Source organism: Nicotiana attenuata, chromosome 6 (assembly GCF_001879085.1).
Source record: "Nicotiana attenuata strain UT chromosome 6, NIATTr2, whole genome shotgun sequence".
NCBI lineage: Eukaryota > Viridiplantae > Streptophyta > Magnoliopsida > Solanales > Solanaceae > Nicotiana > Nicotiana attenuata.
The window spans coordinates 94,427,177-94,434,368 of NC_031994.1; positions in this window are offsets into that span (position 1 = coordinate 94,427,177).

Sequence of the window (7,192 nt, forward strand, 5' to 3'; positions counted from 1 at the left end):
AACCCGATCCAAACATAATATTGTTGCGGCGTGCAACCCGACCCAATTATATTATTGTTGCGGCGTGCAACCCGATCCAAACATAATATTGTTGCGGTGTGCAACCCGACCCAATTATATTATTGTTGTGGCGTGCAACCCGATCCAAACATAATATTATTGCGGCGTGCAACCCGATCCACACATACAGTTCAACACCAATCACACAGAGAGTCCCGGCAAGGGTTCAATAAAGAAACAACACTATCCTGGCAAGGGAATCGACAGTATAAGTAAATACGTCCCGGCAAGGGAAACTCAGCTATAACCAAACTCGTTCCAACATCAAACTTCCTCAACTAGCACCAATACTCAATCATAAGTAATTTCCACGAGAATAATCAAAATCCTTGCTCAACAAAGAGAATCAACAACTTAGGCATTCGTAGTATTTATTGCCATGACCCCAAACCGGGCCAGGTCGTGATGGCGCCTCTCGTGAAGACAAGGCCAGCCGACACCATTCCCAAACTCAGTTTTTAACAATTTAATAAGTCTATTTAAGTCATTTATAGGGATAAACCCCCAACAAGTATAGATTTAGTGAAATAAAACAAGTACGGAAATAAATACAGCCCGACATCGGGGTGTCACTAGTCATGAGCATCTACCAAGGTCTGAATACGACAAGAGTCTAAAAATGTGCTAAATACAGTAATAGAAATGAGACGGAAGGAAAACAGTGCTGTGAACGTCGTGCAGCCACCTTGCTAACTCCGACACCTCCGCCTCCGTGCAATCAACACCCGCTACTGGGTTCCGAAATACCTGAATCTGTACACGAGGTGCAGGGAATAATGTGAGTAATCCAACCCATTAAGTAATAAGAGTAAATAAAGACTGAGTAGTAGGAAAATGATGAATCCGCATTTATGATAAACTCAATCAGCACAACAGGCTTCCAAATCAGAATACGAGTCAATCGTCTCATTTAATATCCAGCTTTTAGGTAAAACCATTTGAAAAAAACATGTTTTCAACAGTTTCAATAGAGGTTCAATACCATTTATAATAAAATAGATGAAAACCATCACCGGCCCCTCGGGCGAAACATAGTTCATATACAGCCCCTTGGGCATAACAAAAAATTCACAGTCCTTTTTCGTAGCTTAAAAACTTCAGTTTAAATGAAAGATTATTTAAAACATTTGTTCAACTTTTTCAATAGAGGCTCGGTCTAAAGATGAGTGAAAACAGTAATGAAATCACCATGCCCAATGGAAACTCACTCTAAAGAGGAATGAAAACAATAAATTCATAACTAGCCCCTCAGGCAAAACATCACTCCTGTACATGTAAAAATATATATAGCCCCTCGGGCAAGCCTCTTAGTCTCTCGTGACTCAACTCTTACCAATCAGCGCTCACACACAGCACTCACACTCAATAAGTACCATATAGTAACCGCTGCGGCGTGCATCCCGATCTATATATCGCTGCGGCGTGCAGCCCGATCCATATATATAGTCGACTGCGCTCACTGGGGGTGTGCAGACTCTGGAGGGGCTCCTACAGCCCAAGCGCTATATCGCTGCGGCGTGCAACCCGATCCAACATATCGCTACGGCGTGCAGCCCGATCCATATACATATGTATGTATATATATATATNTATATATATATATATATATATATATATATATATATATATATATATATATATATTACTGCGGCGTGCAGCCCGATCCATAAATATTAAACCCACACATCCAGGCCCTCAGCCCAAACAGTTTTTCATATTTTTAAGAAGTAAAGTGATAAAACCAGATTTAAACAATAAACAGGTAAAACATGACTGAGGTTATGCTTTCAAACAAATAGAGTGAGGAAAAATAGTAGGGTCTCAAGAGGTCGGCACAAGGCCCCAAACATGGCATACAGCCCAAATTATAATATAAATTTCTAAAATATGGAATATCATAAGATTTCAAATCAAATACGCGCCTTAACAATCGTACGGGACGGACCAAGTCACAATCCACAATGGTGCATGGCTCCACGCTCGTCATCTAACGTGTGTGTCACCCCAAAGTAGCACAACGATGTTAAATCTGGGGTTTCAAACCCTCAAGACAGTATTTACAATCATTACTTACCTCGATCCGGTCCAAACTCTAGCCTGCGATGCCTTTGCCCTCATGAATCGACCTCCGGATGCTCCAAATCTAGCCACAATCAGTACATAACTATTAAAATATACTAAGGGAACAAAGCCCACTCGAAAATATCCGATTTAACATCAAAATCCCGAAATAGCTCAAACCCGGCCCCCGGGCCCACGTCTCGGAATCCGATAAAATTAATATCAATGGAATCCTCATCCTCTCACGAGTTCATACATATCAAGAACATCAAAATCGGAGTTCGTTTGACCCCTCAAATCATCCCTAGAAGGTCTCATAATCTTAAGCCCTAACTCCACCTTTTTCTACTGATTTTCATGAATTAAACACTGATATTTTGTTCCTTAATCACAAATAATCGAGTTTTAGGGTCCAAAATTCTTACCTCAATGAAGAACAATTATTTCCTCTCTTCAAAATCGCCCAAAGCTTCAAAATTTTGTGTTAAAAGTGAGAAACCCTCTAAAAATCGCGAAGGAGGAATTAATATAATCTGACCAAACATTTCCGCACCTGCGATCCCATAAGCGCACCTGTGGTTCCGCTTCTGCGGAAAAACACCCGCTTCTGCGGGTTTCACTAACTCCTTCAGATTCCGCATCTGCGACCCAGGTACCGCACCTGCGGTCCCGCAGATGCGGTCAAAGTCTTCGCTTCTGCGGCCAGAATCGCTTTTGCGGTCTCATTTACGCACCAGCGGCATCGCACCTGCGGTCCCTAATTCGCAGGTGCGGAAACACCAGAAGCAGCAAAAATTTACAACTTCTCAAAACCTCAAACTCTTCCGTCAACCATCCGAAATCACACCGAGGCCCCCGAGACCTCAACCCAAAGTACAAACATATCCCGTAACCTTATTCAAACTTGTACCAATCTTCAAAACACCTCAAACAACATCAAAATCACCAAAACTCATCGAATTCAAGCCTAAGGTTCTAAATTCTTCCGCATTCCCCTTTTGATCAAAAACCCAACCAAATCACGTCCAAATGACCTGAAATTTTGCACACACATCCCAAATGACATAACGAAGCTACAACTTCCGGAATTCCATTCCGACCCCTGTATCAATATCTCACCTATAAACCGGAAAATGCCAAAAACTAACTTTCGCCAATTCAAGCCTAATTCTACACTGGACATCACAAAAATATTCCGGACACAGTCCTAAGTCCCAAATCACCTAATGAAGCTATCCGAGCCATAAAATCTGCATTCCGATGTCGTTTACCAATAAGTCAAAACTTGGTCAAACCTTTGAATTTCAAGCTTCAAACCGAGAATTGTTCTTCCAAATTCATTCCGATTACCCTGAAAATCAAAGCCAACGATTCACATAAGTCATAATACTTTACACGGGGCAAGTCACGCCCGAGAACTGGCGAGCAAAGTACAAAAGCTCAAAACGACCGGTCGGGTCGTTACATCCTCCCCCACTTAACATACGTTCGTCCTCGAACGTGCCCAGAGTTGTTCCAAAAGCCAACCAATCACCGAATAACCTTATCACGCATATACGCGGGGGTGATCCCACTTCACCCTATCTCATATAGGTCCGATAACACATTGTAACTGAAGTTTCACAATCCAATCTAGCCCATGAACCATAGAACCACATTTCCACTACTAAAATCATCAATACGATCAGAATCTCACATTTATACTATGAACAAGTTTGAACAAGCTGCAACAAACCATATCTGTAACCTCAGGTGCAAATTACATGATATATCACATAACCCAGTCACTGATAGCGATAACTTCTAATCACAGCAGCGGCTCACAACAACCGAATACCGATAGAAAACCTCTTATCAACTAAGGCCTCATTCCAACACTTTCATGCACTGCCAATGATAAATGAAACACGCAATAAACCATAACCATTTCTCAGATCAACCATTCATGAAGCCACTTCCCCTTTGGCAAGGACCATAGCACATTATTGAGCCAAACCTCGATATTATCCTTCCAGCATGCTAAAATCGAATCAGTTGTACTCATTTCAGATCCCGACTATCTCATCTAATCCAACACATCAATACAATCTAAAGCCAGAACTCGCGCAATCCGTGCACCAATAAACAACAATCTGAATGTACTCCAATCATGAAGACGACTCGAACGAAAGGTACCACCACAACAAAATCCTGAGAACCCATCACACATCGTAGAAACAGAATACGCGAATCTAACCCGATGGGTCATACCTCCACATAACTTCCCTACAATGCGCGACCCTATCCAAACACTGGTCCACATAGAACACCTCAAGTCACTATGCTCGAAATCGACAACCACGCGTAATTTGATGTCTAGAATCAAAGCAAATCATCATACCCACGGTGAAGCAAATAACATACACCACACAAACCCGAACGGACATAACCGATACGCCATTCCCCGAGCAACACCCAATCACTCTTCCCGCTCGAATTCCACCATGAAACCCCATAGAACCACACCCTATGTGCCTATAACCAACAAATCATAGCGCCTTGCAACACAGAAAGGTAACTCATAGATCTCCCCAGATCACTGATAAGCTCAATAACAATCTAATCAACACATCCCTCACCAATAGTGACTCGAAGTCAACAAAGCCATCTCGATGCAGAACGCGCATCCAAATAGGTCTACCAATGAACCACACATCAACCCTAGTCACACACAACAGATAAATAACCCTTCAAAGGTTCACAATAACTGAATCATGGCACATGCTATCATCTGACTTTTTTCCCATATCCTTGTCGTCCACAACCACGAGCTAACCTATATATGAGAACTCCTAGTCTCCAACTCCATATAGCACACGCATCACCATATCCGATCCCAATTCCACCGTTCGAGTATACAACACACCTCAAATACCCAATCATCCATGAGAGGTACTACTAAAATTCTTCTGTGGCACCAAGCAAACTCGAATATCAGCAGTCGATCCAACAAGAAAGTGCCACAATACTACCGTAGTACCATCAACTTAATCACATTGCCTTTTTCTGAAACATATACTCTCATCAAATCATCCAAATTAGCAATACCATTTCCTTAATCATCTGAAGATCATTTCCCTAATCATCTGAATCTCATTTCTCTATTTATCTGAAGCTGCCCGCTGCCTAAGAGTTTTATGACCTTCATTTCAGAACTGAACTGTAACCTTGCACACGCAAATCTCAATCCTCCACAACATACCGCATATACCATATCATCCTAGGATAACATGAGAACTTCATCTCCCTTCAGAGCCACTAACATCTACGTACTCAACTAGTCAAGAACTTCCCATTGATCCCACCTAGAATAAAATCATTACACATCCCATGCTCTTCACGCCAGCAGAAAATGTTCCTCTCTAACCGTGGTAGAAACCGTCAAGAACTCTCCTGATTCCTTTTGCACAAAACTAAACCGTCGGGTCTGAATCCTTCTAACTCAACAAAACTACGTAGTCCACTATCACCCAAGAGCATTGCCGTGAAACACTTGTAGAACTCATTACCTCGTAAACACCCAAAGAACTAATCATATCCTTACCATACCGATCTGGCCTACTACCAAGCTATCCCATCTATCCGAGCTCCCTTCTGGTTTACCTTCACTTGATACTCCTTCTTGCTATAACATCACATTTCCTCAACCCAAACTTACCACACGAGACCCAAGCATAATACCACACAGCCTAAGGCTCACAACCCGCTGAATACTCTTTTAAATGTTCCCAAAAGCACCACATTCAAGATACCTACCTTGAAAGGACTTACTGCAAATCCAAAGCCATTACCTTCACCTTCCCGATAGTGATATGTAGAATCCCATAATTAATATAGAAAATACCACAAGTCTTGCCATCTTCCACTGAAAACTCAGTTTCTAGCCACAAGTACAACTTGAAAGCCTCCAATTATTGCATGCAAAATTTTGAACACAGTGGAACTAGTCTCTAGAGTCATCCACTCTACTAAAAACGAAGTTAGATTGATTAAACGAACCGAACAACCTGTGCTTCATTAGCACTCCGACTCGCAGAATGTAACCTCATTCCAATATAACCAAGCAACTTTCTGCCCTATGCACCGAGCATTCCTTACCAACAACAACTGAAGTCATTCCCCGATTCTCATACACCCATAAAGCATAACATAACCTTTATTGAAATTTCCTTTTCTCAAGCCATAACTGATTCATAATTACGCCTCGAACTGGAACCATTATAGAACATAACCGTGCAATCAACTATTCAATAGCAGACTCCCCCACTTGGCTCGAAGAATCAAAGCATACACCATAATTCATAACGCATATACTTTATTGCTGCCATACTACCATAGAGAGATTTACTCAACCCTTCATAAGCTCGTGGAACACAGACCATCTGGTACTCCATATCTTCTGCAAATCTCGCATTTACTCTCGTAGCAATTAGACCCACTCTCTTGAGCGACCTAAATTAAATTCACACATATTTCATTTGTAAATGGGATCTTCTAACCGACAACATAAGGATCACACAACTCCAGAACGCTTCGCAGGAGATAACCCACCTGCTTCGCCTTAAACTAACATTTATATATACCTTCCACCGTCATAACCATTACGTAGTCACTTAGTATTTCTGAGTCTGAACTCATACCGTAACATGAAATTTACTTAACTCCCAACTAGGAAAAAAGAAAAGATTCTTTACACACCCATAACTCGGGGCTATACATCCAATCACAATGGAAATCAAACACCTAATAGATCATCTATCCTCCAGAAGACCCTTCTCGTCGCTTCCAAATCATATGATCACATCTCGCAGTCACATCACCCTCATCACGTACTAACCAGTCATTACTTCCCTTAATAGGGGCACAACAGCACATATAGATCCAGAAACACGTGCTCACGCAAGCAACCGCTCAGGGTTCAAGCTATAGGTAACAATTCGGCCTCAAGTCTTTCTAGACTAGCCCAACATCAACACACAGAGATCACATCTCGCCCTTCGATCAGGCAATCACAAGCCATCGATGCACCTCT